This window comes from Thermobia domestica, chromosome 17 (assembly GCF_964235325.1).
Source record: "Thermobia domestica chromosome 17, izTheDome1.hap1.1, whole genome shotgun sequence".
Classification (NCBI taxonomy): domain Eukaryota; kingdom Metazoa; phylum Arthropoda; class Insecta; order Zygentoma; family Lepismatidae; genus Thermobia; species Thermobia domestica.
The window spans coordinates 172,525,458-172,542,815 of NC_137470.1; the positions used below are offsets into that span (position 1 = coordinate 172,525,458).

A 17,358-nucleotide genomic window follows, 5' to 3' on the forward strand; every position below is an offset into this window, starting at 1 on the left:
TGATTGCCATTAATAGTTATAGACTGTAACACTATACCGTACGTGTTATGCTGAATGAAATCTATTCCTAGAACCATTTTCTCGTCTAATTGAGACTGTTTAACTAATGCCACATTTAACCATAACCGACGCGATCTTCGACCATAAGTTCCAACTTGAAAACTTAACCGAACCACTGGGAGTGGTTCAGTTAACTTATCCCCTAATGTGCGCAAACGAATAGTGGCGCGCATTCGCTTAGCAATTGGAAAATTTTGAGGGATCATTTCTTCAGCCAAAACAGAGACCTGCGAACCACTGTCTAATAATGCGTCTACTTTTCTATTAAAAATTCGAATCGGAATCGTGGGCAATCTGTGATCACACAATTTCGTTCGAGCTCTTTTCACTTCAATTGGCCTACCATCTCTCCCGATTTCATGCTTATACGTCCACATTCTTTTGACAAACGAATTCTTTCTAACACCCCTATAAGGTTTTACATGATGTGGTCTTAATTCTCTACATTTTTTCTTCATTTCCCAATGAGATTCAATATAAGTATCAGCTAAGTACAATAACCGCAGCACATGGATAGCTTGATCTATGGTCGATACTTCTTTTAAGACTAAAGCTTGGACATAGTTAGAAGGCAATGCCTTATATAGTAGGCGTAATAACTCTCTTTCTCCAATTTCAGGTCTCACGAATTTCCAATCCCGTATTAAAGTATACGCGAAGTTATCAGGTGGAAAACGAGGAGGGAGTCGTTTTCTCTTCAACTTTTGTTCAAGCTGACCTTTATACAAATCGTCTGGAAATGCTCGGGAAATCATTTGCTTTAATTCCCGAAACCGTAACTGTTGGATGGCATCTTTATGACATAAAAACCAATCAAGAGCTGAATTTTCAAGACAGGCCACTAAATATATATGCTGCTCCCGGTCATCCCAGTTTAAGGCACGGGCTATGGTCTGATATTCATCAAGGAATTTAGTAACCGATTCGTTAGGGTTTCCTTTAAATTTTGGCAATTTCAATACCGGGACAGTCGCTACTTGATTTTCTGTTTCTTCCCGTGCACTTGATTCATCAGGATTTTGTCTATTTTCTATTTGGGGTCCTTTCGGAGGGAGTAAATTAACATTTATTGCCTTATTCTCGTCCAAGGGTAATGAATCCTCTGAGGGAGTCTTCACTTCGTGATTATCTAAAATTTCTTGCCTAATATTATTATATAACAAAAGTGCAAGTGCGTTATCGGCAGTGGGGGAATATGTCACTTGAGGAGGGTGAGAAGCAATTTGCGGATATTTAAGAAAACTTAGATTTTCAATACAAGGTTCTTCATTTATAAACTCTTTAAGTTCTTCGCCTGAGTCATATGAGAAAGGACTCGGTGTTAGTACGTCACGTGCAGTCTTTTCCTGATAGAGCTCCTTCTTTGCCAATTGTTGAATTTCGTCATCGGAATCATGTTTACTTGATTCTGGTGGTGAATTTTCTGGGAGTTTACCTTCCAAGGGTTTTTCCACGTGAGGTGGTATATCAAATGGAAAATAATTTTCATCCTTGACCTTTACTTTGATATAGTACATCGGTAATGTTATATGATGTGTGTGACGCTGAATCCAAAAATATGGTTACATTGCTCTTTATTGAAGGAATTGAAAAAGATAATTTTGATTCATATGCATTTTAAAAGACATTTTTCTCTCTTGACTTGCTACAGGCTAGCAACAGAAACAGGAAATACGTAAAACTTTCTGAAAGTGACTAATGTTGCTTTTGCTGCGCAATTTTGTAGGAAGTTTACTTGTCGAAGATTACTCATAAGTCATCCTACAGGATACATAATCATGATTTTGGCAACGTGACACCGCATTAATATGTTGAAATTGGTTATATAGATATGAATCTATAGATAAGTCTAGAGATCACGCTATTGAATTCTTCCGGCTGTGACAGTACACGTATGTACATGTGTGTCACGCCACGTATTTTGGGTGCGGCAGTCTCTAAGAGCCAATCAGAATGCAAAAGAGCAATAAGTTTCCATATTTGTGGAGATGATAAAACGGATGTACTGACGGATGTAAGGCTTGGGTGTGACCCTCGAGAATAATATAAAAGAACCTCAAGGTCTCAAACGGTTGATTGAGAAGTTGAGAAGTTCACAAGTTCCGGTGCAAAGGTGCTGAGGTTCGAGACGTCGGTTGTGACCAGACAGAATCATCGTCAAAGTTTCTAAGAGTTACAAGAATACTACCATAAGGTATGTATAATCCCTTGTTGCATCATAAAATTCAAGTTTAGAGATGTCATGCGGTACTTCAAAATGAATTGTGTACCTACCATAAAACTTTCAAGATTAAGAACTGTTGTCACATACTTGTATTTCATCTTCCGTTTCTTCTAACTTAAATATTTCAATCTCTAGCCTGTCAATCAACATATATATATATAAGTTAAGGTATCAATCTATCAAATGAACTATCAGATATTCCATTACTTTTGTTGAATCACTAAATCAAATGTTGTTATATATTACCATTTTAGTTATTTAATAAACTTACTTTTTATAAATAATGTTGTCATTCCCCTAGATTAAAACCACCTTTTCCCATGAAAATAATGGTGTAATTTAAGTATATTTCTTTGTGACATCCGCTACAGAATTAGCGTGAGCCGATCTCTACATTATGGTGGAATAAAACGAGCTAAATAATTAAAAAGAGTCTGCACATCGTCACAAATGGGGGCTCGTCCAAAGCTTTTCTTCTTTCTTTTTCATTTTTCGGGACGAAAAATTTTGTGGTGCTGCTATGACATCTTTCCTTTTCTATTTTGTGTCTTATGTTTAGGTTTTGATATTATGTTCATAGTGAATGTTAATTTAAGTGAATTATGTAAATTGTCGCTTTACAGCAATTGTGTTATTTTGGATTCTAATGGAAATTAATGATCTGATTATATTGCTCATAGTGAAATACCCCCCCCCCCCCATTATTTTTTTGATTTGAGTAACAAAACATAGTGAAAACAGTAATTCGAAATGTCTTCCCATTGGTTCCCTTTTTTCAAACCTAAGAAATCCCCACCAAAAATTCATGCTTGGTATATTACAAAATCGGGTGAGGCAAATTGCAAATATTGTAGGAAATCTCTTGCTCAGAAAACTGCGCTCACGAAGACTTTGCGTTCCGAGTTATGTCCCATGGCAAAAGAAGCAACCGATTTGCCAGTGCAGCAGGCTAGTTTGCCAGTAGGTAGTTCGCCTACTTCTCTTGAACCGCGGATAAATCATCCACAGCAGTATAGTTTACCAGATCCTATGGATAGGCAACCGATAACGAAATCGCAGCGTTATAAGGAAAATTTAGCTAAGTTTGAAGAAACTTGTAATAAAATGCCATCCTTGACTCCTTTGGACACTACACAATATAAACCAGTAGTCGCGAAACGCACAATTTTCCTTAAGCCAGAACAACTTACTAACCCTTCTAATGAAGGTGCAGAAAGTTCATCCGAATAGTCTCCTGGCATTATGACGAGTGATTTTGAGTTTGACCCTACATTAGCGTCAACACTTTTAAAGAAAGAAGAACAGCAGCAAAAGCAACATTAGTCACTTTCAGAAAGTTTTACGTATTTCCTGTTTCTGTTGCTAGCCTGTAGCAAGTCAAGAGAGAAAAATGTCTTTTAAAATGCATATGAATCAAAATTATCTTTTTCAATTCCTTCAATAAAGAGCAATGTAACCATATTTTTGGATTCAGCGTCACATACCACCATGGGACTCTAGAGTGTTTAATGTAGTATATATCTTAAAATGAGCGTGAGTATTAAAGTCTTTAAGCATTTTTTCCTGTATTTTCTCCCCAATGTATATTTAATGTTTGAGCACAAAATAGCGTTTACTATTGTCTCACTGTTATGCAAAAAAAAAAAAAATGTTTACCACAGTGGTCGTGAAATGATTCCAAGATAATACTTATGTATGTAATCACATTTTACGTTCTTTGTTTGTTTGTTCTTACCAACGTGCAAAATTAGTAGTTTACATAATGCTTAATAGCAAGCAGAAATTACTAATGTATTGTTCCCGAAAATTACTTCATTATTAACACAATAAAGTAAGTTGAGTGTGTAGTAAGAAAATACATTTTCTGCCATTAGACTATATTGTTTCAGTCTTTGTCTCTTTCTTCCTCAGGTTACACCTTGAAGCAACATATATCTTCAAACCTGCTTATATTTTTCAACAGCTTCTAGCCTAAGTAACAAGGTGGTTAGTTTCAAAGGGCTAAAGCCCGTTACTTCCAGCAACAACCCCAAGAAGATGACTTGATTATTCTGAGTTGTAGTTGCGTCTGTTATCTTATGGTAATTTCTTTTCTCTTTTGAATGACGATGATCAGTGATGCCAATTTAGCCATTTTTGGCTAAATCTAGTCTATTTGGAAAGACTTTTAGCCATACAAATCTAAGATATGCTTACAGCCTTAAATATAGCTTATTTTATGAAACCCTTTTACCATTTTTGGCTTTTTCTATTAGCTGTTAAATTAATTTTGTTAATAGCTTTTCTTTCAAAATAAAGTGTAAGTATTAAAAATTAGCCCATTTGTCATTATATATTATCCTATTAATTGATTTCTCTAGACAGAATGTGTTTTATTAGACAACAGTTTTTCATTCTTCTTCTCTCTTCCCATCCACACATTTACAACTACTTAACAATACATATCGACTCAAAGAATTTTAGTGTTGTTTCAGTAACAACCCCATTTGCTACTTTTTAAAATTATTTTAATTTTCGCATCTCACTTCAAAATGAAAATTTTCTAATACAAATTTAGTCAACTGTTCGGTTCTTGAAGCCACGAAGATTGTTTTTCGTTTATTAAAGGAAACAAATAAGATATCTAATTAGCATGAAAACTCTCAATGCAATCATGATGATTCATGTAGGTGTACGGAGAAATAAGAAGTGTTCGCAAAGACTGACCTGCCGAAAAAAGTACTACAGAAAATTGGAATAATGGAAGTCTGCACAAACACAACTAATCCACAATCCAACGATGGTGCATCCAGTTTCAGCGCTTCGGCTAGCTGCAACGTCATTAATGATGACTTATTTCAATTAAGCTGATAATATAGCTGTTGACTTTCACATATCAAATAAGTTGTTGATCGATTTTATGGTAATTTAAAGTCATGTATGTTGCTTGTTAGTTATCAGCGAATAAAATTCAACATTTCAAATGTTATTAAAACTCACTTATAATCCTACACACAAAAAAGGGTTTAAAATCAAAATGTGGACTATAAGTTAGCAGTTCAAAATCTAGCAATTTTTGCGTTAAAAATTTTATTTCTGAAGGCCATCTAGCCTATTTTCTTCAGAGATTATTGAAAACATTAACGATGATATCAGTTATGTAATACGTGACAGTCTGAGTTAGAGTGCAATGCAATAAAGTATTGTTTTGAAATCTATCTGTACAAAATTTATGTTCAGAACACCAATAATTACTTATTTTTCACAAGGGTCTCAAAAGGACACCACGGAATCACCTACGCTATATTTTTCACAGTAATACATAAGGGTTAATTGCATTTTATGTTGACATAAAATTTAATTTAATTTCATGTATATCTAAACAGTTATGACTGTTATTTAAAAATACTATCTAGTCTACTAATTACGATATTTAAGAATATTTGACATAATGTTTTCAAATAGTTGACTTTACAATATATTAAAATACTTATTTATGACAATTGACGTATTTTCCAGCAGCAGAAATATACAGGATGTATCAAAAGTTCGGGATAAAAGGCAAGTCACTTATAAGCAAACACATGACAGATATTCTAAAAAAGAAATATTGTTGGAAGTAAGTACTTTTCAATCTAAAATGGAAATTTTCCAGTCGCACCAGATGTTCTTGTTCTACACCAGCAAGGCGTCTTATGACAAATGAAAAGCAACGTTGTTAGTTCAACAGATCTTCACCGCTACCAACAATAGAACATTGTTGGAATTCTGATTTGATTTAATTTGTATATAGCTTCCCTTTTCAGCAGTGAGGCTATAGAAGAGGTAGACTTACAGCTTAACGTGGGATCCGAACTGCTCCTGCGGGTAAACAAACCCGGGTGTCCCAAGCCAAAGACACGTACTCTAACCGCTGAGCCACGAAGGAGCTCAGCATTGTTGAAAAACGGATTCGAGATTTTGTAGATTCTCTCACATAACGATGTGCAAGGAACCCCATGTCATTTTTCTGTACCTGTTTTTTCCGTACAAATAACTTATTGAACTCTAAACGTTATGTTTTCATTTAACATAGGTTGTCCTGCCAGTGAGGACTCCAAACAGCTGGTCCCATTTGAAACATCTACAATTTTAGATTAGAACCACTTATATTGGAAAAAAATATCTCTTTTCATCTTTCCATACACTGAGAAAAATTCGTTATCCAGAGAGCGCCATATTGCACAAATATACGAATTTCATAAGTTTACTACGAAAATCTGTACGGAGCGTACGTTATCCATATGCTACACAATATTGCCCTTTACGCCGCTTAGTTGTTACATCATGTCGATGCAGGATGTCTGACATCTAACAGTCTTCCTTATATTACATACGTCAGCTACATGTTATTTACGTCCATATGTATGAGATTTTGATCGCCTATAAACAGTTTATTACTCCCACATTATTGACCAATTAACGTGTGTGCTTTTTAACATAGCAAGCATATTGGTTGAACTTCGTCACTAAGGAATAGACCAAGACTCAGGCATAATGACATGCTTTAATTGAAATTAATTTTATTTAAAATTGTTTCAACTTACAGTGTACTCTTCATTTTATTGTTCTTACGAGAAATTTACTTTGTGCATAAAAAATGTAAAAATTTTAAAAATAAGTGTAAACTATTTTCTGTGCACACAAGTGCACATTACAAATATGCAGATAATAGCCAATCAAATTGCAGAAACAAAGTGCATTTGTTTGTGCCAGCTAGTAATCAAAAACGAAAGGAATTATACATGGTCTAAATCCATTACTTTGCACATTTAGAAGATGTGAAAAAGTATTGTACCGTGTTAGTAATAATAATAATACAGACAATGAAATTCGAGCAATTCCTAAAATATCGATTTATATAATACAATATTTTGTGGAATAAAAATTTATATATATTTTTAAAAATTACAGTCTAACTTGTAAGTAAATGTTAACCACCATGTTTTCAACATCAATGAAATTATAATAACAATAGTACAAATAAGCTAGCACGTGTTCAATTCTGCACGAAGATATAACTTGTCGAAAGGTCTCTAGATTATAGTTTTTTCTTTTTCTGAGTAGAATTTAACTATAGCACTAAAAGTCACTACGGTATATTCCTAATTAGTTGCACGTAGCTTCCACATAACCAATCTTCTCACAATTCAATACAAGAAGGAACACTGCACACAGATCCAAAGTTGTGATAATTGACAATCTGTAAAATTAAAAGAAGTATATATATTAATAATGACACCTGCTCAACAAAAAGGGAAACTGTACATAAATTGAAAGTCGTGAAAGTTATCCTAACTATACATAAAACTGATATAAATTAAAGGGGTACTTCCGGTTGACGTGGAAAGCTGAAATTAGGCATGATCGTAACTTTACGGGACTAACTAGACAAGAGAATTGCCAAAAGTGAATATTTTTTAGTTTTTAGGTGGACTAAAGAAGGGATGAATAATTTCGTCATGTTATTTAAATGAGTTTTTTTTTTTTTGGACATGTAATCTCATGTTTTAGGTATTTGGAATTAGAATAAAAACTTGCAATTCCATGAGCTTGTACGTTTTTGCTAGCATCACCTAAGTAAATCATTAAAAGTAAAAATTTTCAACTTTAGACTGGTTTTATGGCGAACAGAAAAATCTTTCCCATGTTATTTATATGGAACATCTTCTACACCCCAAAATTGTTGGGCACTTTTGTAGGGCTACAACGATGAAGTTTGACATGACTGTAGCTTTTCGGGACTAACCGATAGAAAAATTGCCAAAAGGTAAATATTTTAAATTTTTACGGTGTTTAAAGGGGAGATTCAAGAAATGCCTGACGTAATTTGAATGGACCTTTTTTTCGGCACTATAATCTAATATTTTAGGTACTTGGAATTGGAATACAAACGTGAAATTCGCTATGCTTGTACGTTTTCGTTAGCGTTACCCAAGTAAATAGTCAAAAATAAAAATGTGCAGCTTTAAAGTGTTTTATGGGGATCTGAAAAATCTTTCCCATGTTATTTATATGGGACGTCTTCGATACCCTAAAATATTTAGGCACTTCCGGCAGGATTAGAATGACGAAATTTGTCACGATTGTAGCTTTCTGGGACTAACCAACAGAAAAATTGTCAAAAGTGAATATTTTTAAGGGGTCTAGGGGGGGGATGAAGAAATTCCCATGTTATTTAAATAGGTGTTTTTTTTAGATACAAAATCTTATCTTTTAGGTAGTTGAAATAGGAAAATGAACTTGAAATTTGGTAGAATATGCTGTTTTAAGAGATGCAAGGCCATAGTCCGGGGCAAGGCGCGGGTGTGGGAGGCGAAGCCTTCAGCCAGACAAATTCAGGAAATGTGAAGAGCAAATGCACGAAATACACTGTTGATGGAAAGGCTGAGGTCTGGGGAGGGAGCCCCCAGCTAGGCAAATCTATCTATAAAATTAAAGAAAGTGTATATTAAGAATGATAATCTAGAAACTTTGCAATAACTGCTCATATTTGTAAGCAAAAATATGCACTTCCGCAATAAGATCACTCAGAAGCTTACAGAAGTCATCTTTGAAGAAGTACAGACACAGAGAACAAGGCATGACTCCTACAACTCTTCCTGAGGCTCTCCCTCCAAAGAACGGCTATAAAAGAGCACGTAGAGACCAAGAAGACATCAGTTTAAGATGATCAGTCCTACCTTTCGCTTCGCGTTGCTGTGGGCAAGAAAGATTCCCTAACCTTACCTCTGCACTGCTCGGGCAAGAGGTTCCTATCATATCTCCGCGCTGCACTGGGCAAGAGATATTACTTTCCCTACGCACTGCACTGGGCAGGAAACACCAACCAACCTCCGCTCTGCTTCGGGCAGGAGGTTCCCTGAAGATGAACCTCAAAGAAGTGTGCTGTTTCTGGCAGAAGGTTCAACTGCTTAGAGAAATAGCTATTGAATACAGGAAACTACTTATTTGTCGCATATTACTTGTAAAGAACTTTTTATAGTAAAAGGATGAGAGAAAGAAAAAAACCTAACCTAACCTAACCAAGTACCGTGTCTATATTAAAGAGTTCTTGAGAAAACAGGAAAGAGTCATTTGCTAACTCTTTGAAAAGATGCATATATGGCTGCAAGAAGTTCTGTTCTTTTCAACATTATTGTATTGAAAGATTCATTATTTGAGAGTTATTGATAAAAGTCAATGTGTCCAAATTCAGATATGCATTTAAACACAATGAATAATGTTTAGGTCAATAGAAAAGTTGATAAAAATAATAGTAACATGTTTGAAAAGAAACGTAGGACTACACCATACTGGGTAAGTACTTATCCTAAAACATAACTATTCATTAAGGATCTTGTCCTTGCCAACGGGATTAGGGATGCGCTCGAGTCGAGACATGTCTCGAATCTCGACTCGACTCGACTCGAATTCGAGTCGAGATTCGAGTCGAGACACACTTTGTAAAATTCGAGACGAGTCGAGACAAACGCATTTCTCGACTCGAAAATTCGAGTCGAGACTCGAGTCGAGTCGAGACAGCTGGTAGAAATCTCGACTCGACTCGAATGTCTCGAAAATTTTTCTATAATTTTTAATATTATTTTGAAGAAAGTGCTCGATCAGAAACACTCGGCACGAGAATTTCGGAAACTGCAGGACTTGTCAGGTGTTCAAGGAGTGCTATGGTGATTGTCTTCAGCAAGTGGCGAAACAAAAGGGAAAAGACGTCCAAATGTCGAGGGGTTGTGTGCCCCACCTCATTACAGATGTCGAACGTCGTAGGCTGGGCAGACTGGTAAAACAGAACAGGCGGCGAACTGCGTCAGAACTAAGATCAGAGTTTAATGCTGGGCAAAGTACAAGTGTGTCTGAACTAGTGTTGTCAAATTTCCGGAAATTTTGAACTTGTTTTTTTTTTTTAAAAAAAAACGTTTTTTTCGATTTTCCGGAAAAATTGAAAAAATAAATATGTTTGTATTAGGTTAATTTTACTAGTAATGATATCTCTTTTTTTTCAAATACGCGAAAAATTTAAGTTCAAAAATTTCAATATTGCGAATATTAAAAAATAGCACTCGAAAATAAAACTATTCCAATTATTATCTATATATTAAAATACTAGATTTACGCGTATATGTTTCTCCTCACAGAAAAGTTTATATGTTTGTCTCCAATCCTTTCAACAATGAGATCTCCAACCCACAAGTGCTAGAAACGTGCCGTTTTCATTTGTCGATTCCAAATTTTATGTAAATTGTCCAGTTCTAATTGAATATTTTTATATTAAAAAAAACATGGCCATTAGTTCTTTATTACATTTATAGGGGTACACAAGAAGTACTGTGGGGGCGCGGTGACTCAGTGGTAGGGTGTTCACTTCCTGTGCATGGGGTCCCTGGTTCGATCCCAGATCGCGCCGTGTGGACTTTGTGGTGGACAAACACCATGCTCGTGGGTTTTCTCGGGGTTCTCCCGTTTCCTTCCACTTTCTTCATTCCACCATTTCATTCATTTCTCATCATCACCGTCTCCTTTAGCCTAACCGCCATAACCGTGGGACGTAAAACGAAAGATTTCATTTCACTAGAAGTACTGAAATTTCTGAAAAAGTAAAGCATCATACCCTACGAGTTATATATCCCAACATCACATAGTTGTATATAGGGGTTGTATATCTGTCAGACGTTTGTTTCATGGCCAAATGATAATGAAAACGAAGGATAACCATTTCTCCAGTCTAAGATTAATCTTCATTGTTTGGAGAGGGTTTTTTTCAATAAACACCGTTTATCACTGACATAATTAATTGTGTGTGTACTTTATTTACTTATTAAATAATGCATGCAAATGCATGCATACACGATATGGGCATTCAGTAAATGGATACTTGAATATTTGAATTCAATTATCTATACAAGCCGGCTACGAATCTTTTGTCCAAACTACTCTTTGGGATGAGCTTCTTACCAGATGTGTAGCCTACCGAAGGACCACACATATGTTATCGAAACTATTGTGCTATTATTATTATTATTTTTTTTTATGCTTTGGCAGAAAGTTCTGTAGATATCGAAGCCCGCCAGTGAAGCCATATCTAGCATCTTGGTGCTAGATCTAGCATAATTCACTCCCATTTAGCATATAACATCTTGACTTTAGCATCTTGGCAAAATCTCATTCTTTCCTCTGGAGAACAGAAAAAGAACGAAAATTTAGATGGCTCACTGACCGTTGGGAATTATCCCTTAGTTAAAGCGATGGTTGGAGTAATAAAACCTGTTAGTATTTCCGCTGTTGTATTGTTGAATTCACAGAAATGTTCAAAAATAAGCAAAACGTGACTCTGTACAAGATGAGTACAAAATATTGGAACTCTCTTAGACAACAACACGTTTCAAATTTGTGTCGCTCTACGTCTCGGCTTAAATATCTGTCACAGTTTCAAATGTACATGTCAAGAACAGGTTGATGAAAAAGGCTTACATGCACTAAGCTGTTCTAGGAGTGGAGGTCGAATTTCTCGTCATGGAGAGCTGAATAATATAATAAGACGAGCCCTTGCCAGCATTGATGTTCCAAATATTTTAGAACCATCTGGAATGTCCAGAGATGATGGGAAACGACCAGATGGAGTGACATTAATCCCTTGGAAAATGGGGCAACGACTGGTATGGGACGTCACCTGTGTAGACACATTTGCACCTTCCCATTTAGCTTCATCATGTAAAGAGGCCGGAAATGCTGCTGAGACTGCCTGTAAGCGGAAACACACGAAATATTCCAAATTAAAAGAAGATCATATGTTTATTGCCTTTGCTACAGAAACCATGGGAGCTTTTAGCAAGGAAGCTAGGGAATTCCTAAAGGAAATCGGATTGAAATTAAATCTGAAGACAGGAGATCCAAGAAGTGCACAATTTTAATTTCAACGCATTAGTCTAGCAATTCAGCGAGGTAATGCAGTTAGCATTTTAAGTTCCTTCCCTTCTTCTAAAATGGAAGAAATTTTTTATTTGAAATGAACCAGAAATTATGAACATTTTGGACTGAAAATTTTGTAAACTATTTAAGTTTTGTTAGCTGCATGATATTTTTCATGCTACTTCCAAAGATGAGGAAGATGTACTTATTCGCTCTTCTCAATTATGAATAGCCTAGTTTCTAGATTTTACATTTCAAACAAAAGAATTAGTGTAATGTATCTTCTGTCATTAAGATGTTTACTTACCCATTGTTTTATTATTGTCAACTGAACCCTGAGTGACTGGGATGTTTCAGTCCCTTCTCACTTTACAACTTGAGAGGGGAGGGGGGCATGACCGCTAAAAGAAATGCTTCAGTGCTGCGTCGGAAGCGGCATGTTTTGTATATATTTCTTAAAATATTATCCATTCTTAAAGTATAAATTCTCCCTTCCTCCTCTGATTCTCTTTCCAATACAGAAATGAAGAAAGAACCCTGAACCCTCCCAAAAATGCAAAAATGAATGATGCGTACAAATAACAAATCTGTGGATGAATCAAATAATGCAGATACATGAGAAGATGATGATGAAGATAACAATGCTTGATGCAGCGCAGTCCACCACATGTAAATAGATTTGAAGGGTTCATATTTGTGTATGTGTACGTGTGTATGTACTTGTTTCTGAGTATTTATATGCGCGTGTGTCTTGTAATTGTTATATTAGTATCCACTGGATTAAGTGAAAGTATAAAATGGATTTGATGACTGCCAAATTGACGTCACCTTGGTAAGTTATTATTTTTTAATATTTAGTAATTTTAAATTAGATTATAGTTTAGCGTCGTTTTCAGGAGCAAAGCTCTACAAGACGTGAACGTACAGTTTAACGTCGGATTTGAAACACATGAGCTCCTACCATGAACCAAACCTCGTTCGAGAAAGGCGCATACGCTAACCATATAGCAACAGGGAGCTCAACATTTAGTGATATGTATATTAAGTTGTAAAATTATATTAGTTTAATTTTCACTAATACAATCTTCACAATGTAAAGCATTCGCTAGGCACGTTATCTTGTTTAAAAACAAAAAGCCTATCTCTTATGTTTCCGTCTCGAGGTTGGACTGCGGGATGATAGAAATCCGAAAGAGATGTTTTTATTATATTTTGTACAGTAGATCTGCTCCTTCATAATCTCCGTGTTTGATAAGAATGAACCTCCCTGGCTCACGTATACGTAATATAACAAACCATGCACATTAAATGCAAAACTAATATAGCAAACATTGAAGATGCCCCCTAAAAAATTTTCTTCGACCGCCCATATCTGGAGGTACACAATTTCGCAACTCAGTGGATACGATGTGGATGTATTCAAAGCCTACTGATTTACCCATCAAATTTAAATTTTATAACAATATTCTCAGTGAATACTAATCTGAGAACTATTTTTTTAATTCGATCGCTAAAGGAGTTTTTTTTTTTTTTTCACCAGGTCTCGGTAATCGTCTGGCACGAAAACTGAAGTTTCTACAAGTGTTTCCCCAGCAATTATTTTGAGAAAGGGGTCCTCCAGGAGCGTTATTTAGGTGTAATTCCTGCGTTTGTTATATACATATATAGATATAGATAGATATAAATATAGATATACTGTGTATATGTATAAAGATAAGTAGGAGCGGGTCTTTAAAATTAGTTCGGAAAGACAATATGAAAATCTGGCATAATTTGCAAGAATCTATCTAGTCTAATATAAATAAAATAAATAGTTTGTTTGTGTTTGTCTGTCTGTATGCAGCCTGGAGACCAGACGAGTGGACCGAGAGTTACCAAATTTTAGTCAGGGGTACCCTGGTCCAGGCCCCAGATCAAGACGAATCTTTTTTTTTTTAATTTGAACCAGGGGGTCTCAGGGTGCGCTTACAGGGACATGTAAAAGTGGTAGAAAATGGCCGATATTACTGTCGAATTCAGTTTTCGCGGTCGCTGAAATCAATGGTAAAACTCTGATCACATTAACTTACAAATTCACCCTATTCGGGCCGGTGGTCACCGGAGGGGGAGGGGCGGATACCGAGACATGTAAAAGTAATCCAAAATGACCGATATTAGTGTCAAATCCCTAGTTTTCGTGGTCACTAATATCGATGGTGACACTTCCATTTGCGATGATTTGCAAATTAAGCTATAATTGTATGCGGGCCGGGAAAAAAATCTTTAAGTTTTGCGTCCCACGGTTATGCCAGTTAGGCTAAAGGAGACGGTGATGATGAGAGATGAGTGAAAGGGTGTAATGAAGAAAGTGGGAGGAAACGGGAAAACCCCGAGAAAACCCACGCACACGGTGTTTGTACACCACAAAGTTCACTTGGCGGGGGCTGGGATCGAACCCGGGACCCCAAGCACCAGAGGTGAACGCTCTAACACTGAGCCACCGCGGCCCTCAATAAGGTTGGAAGCTCGTCAGTCATGGCGGGAGGTGGCACATGCCATAGGAGTGGCACAGAGTGTGATTTCCCGATTGTGGAATCGATTTCAAACAACTGGAAGTGTTCAAAGAAGACAAGGACAGGGCCGTCCACTAGCAACCAAAGCCAGAGAAGATCGTTATCTCTTGTTAACAGCCCGTCGAAACCGGCGTCAGAATACAACTCTGCTGCCGCGAGCCTTCCGAACAACAACAGGACGCACAGTATCTACTCAAACGGTCCGCAATCGCCTTCGAGAAGGTGGTCTCTACGCACGTAGGCCTATGGTGTGTGTCCCATTAACTGCATGACACCGTGTTGATCGAAGAGCGTAGGCGGAGGAACATCGTGGGTGGGGACGCAATGAATGGGGCAATGTTTTGTTCTCTGACGAGTTTCGATTCAGTGTAGAGCCTGATAATCGACATGTTCTCATCTGGAGAGAGTGTGGAACACGACACAATCCCATGTTTATGCGAGAAACATCCCAGTATCATGGTGTGTACTGATGGTGTAGGCAGGAATCAGCATTGGTGGGCTACTGAGCTCCACATCATCCGAAATGGCTCTTTGATGGCTCTCAGATATAGGGATGAGATCACGAAAACTCTTGTTCTTCCTTATGCTGGTGCCATTGCTGATTCGTTCCTTTTTATGGATGATAATACTCGTCCTCACATAGCTCGGTTAGTGGATGAGATGCTGGATGCTGTGGGTATCGCTCGGATGAAGTGGCCAGCATGCTCTCCGGATCTCGTTCCAATTGAGCATGTCTGGATAATGCTTGGCAGACGAATTGCTGCTAGGCCAGTAAATCCAACAACTATTCCAGAGCTGGAAGTCGCTCTTCTGGAGGAGTGGCACAACATCCCCCAAGAACTCATCGATAATCTGATTGAATCCATGCCACGCAGGTGCGAGGCCCTGTTGGCTATTCGAAGTGATCATATGACATATTAAGGAACAATCAGTGTTGTTGCCTTGCCTGTTTGTGAGCAGTTCGAGAGGTGCACACATAACCCACTTGTGTCATGAGCCATGTGAACAAGGTTTTCCGTGCCCCAACACCAGTGCCCCATTTTTCTAGTGTATCTTAAAGCATTCCTTCTTGTATGATAATATGAGTCAAACACAAGCTTATTCATACACTATCTTAAGGTCTTGTGTGATATTTCAGCTGAACCCCTAAATCTTTTGAGCATTATATACAGTATATATATATATATATATATATATATATATATATATATATATAGTGGCGGATCCAGGATATGATCGAGGGAGGGACTAAACCATAGTTTGCAGTTTTATCCAGTGTAAAGCAGGATTGAAGCCCATTTTATGCAGTGTATACTTGAGTATGAAGGGGGAGGCTATAGCCCCCTTGGATCCGCCTCTGTATATATATATATATATATATACATGATCGAAAATGGCCTCGAATCCATACTCGCTGAAATGAACAGAAGATGCCGTTTAAATCCACAAATTCAGCCCCATTAGTACTCTAAGGAGGATGGTGACATGTAAAGATAATTGAAAATTATCGATATGAATGTCAAATTCATAGTTTTGGGGCTCCACAAGTTCATTGGTGACAGTTTTGGTGCCCTTTGTGTCCAAAAATGAAACGTATTCTCCCCGTGCGAAGAACGGATATTCTGCTAGTCTGTAATAACTAACGGAAGTTTCATTTAATATATTTCTCGCTGCTCAAATTTACTCACTTGTGCGGTGTATGTGTGTAAAGTAGAATTAAAACCTGTTGCTCTAAGTATTTTTCCGTTAGCGAAAACATTGTATATACACTAGGATGTCGATAATCCTAACGTCAAAAATCCGAACGCGGTCCCTAGAAGGTTTTTAGATTTTGTCTTAACGATAGCGATAAACAAACAATAGCGTGTCCATCGACGTTGTGAAGTCAGTGTTTTTACAAAAGTTCATTTATATGTAATTGGTTGTCATGTATTTATATTTTTATTTTTTCTTAGGCCTATAAGTTTTAAGTGTGACTTAGAGTACAAGCAAGTTCTTCAGAAACATTAAATGTAAGTAGCCTTACGTGCGGTATTGTAATTACTGTATGTACTGAATAACCACTGTATCGATAGAAGAACATACCGTACAGTATATGTAAGCCTAAAAGATATTTTCTTGGTCATTTTCGAAAATCCGAACAATTTGAAAATCCGAATACCTGTGGTCCCAATTAGTTTGGATTTTCCACTTCCCACTGTATATGTTGCAGACATGTTACAGCAAGTAAGATCACTAGCATCAGGCCAACAAATAGTTTTTAAACTACATTTTCCTGTTTTTGCCAATATTTCCGAACAAATGATTTTTTCTAATGGTTTCAAAATTTCCGGAATTTTACATAGAACAATGAAGATATCTCTATGAAATATATGTTTGATTTAACATATTAATTAAAATGATTCTGTGATTAACAAAAATGATGATTCTGATAATACCCAAATTTTCCGCTTTTTCCCCAGCTCGGGAAAACCGTGAAAAAACTTTTTTTTACCCAAAATTTCCGTTTTTTTCACAGGCCTTCACAACACTAGTCTGAACACACAGTGCACCGAACACTCCTAACGATGGCGAATGTTAACACCACGACATCGGCAA

At 36.7% G+C, this 17,358-nt stretch overlaps 1 protein-coding gene across 1 annotated transcript in view; it reads right to left on the reverse strand.

Annotated features, from left to right (window-relative positions):
• Nucleotides 1-6,897: 6,897 nt before the first annotated feature.
• LOC145673817 (ATP-dependent RNA helicase vasa-like) overlaps nt 6,898-17,358 on the reverse strand; it is a gene marked incomplete at its 5' end in the record, with an annotated part of 41,363 nt that continues 30,902 nt past the window's right edge. Inside the window, 1 exon segment of the mRNA XM_081743581.1 lies at nt 6,898-7,505.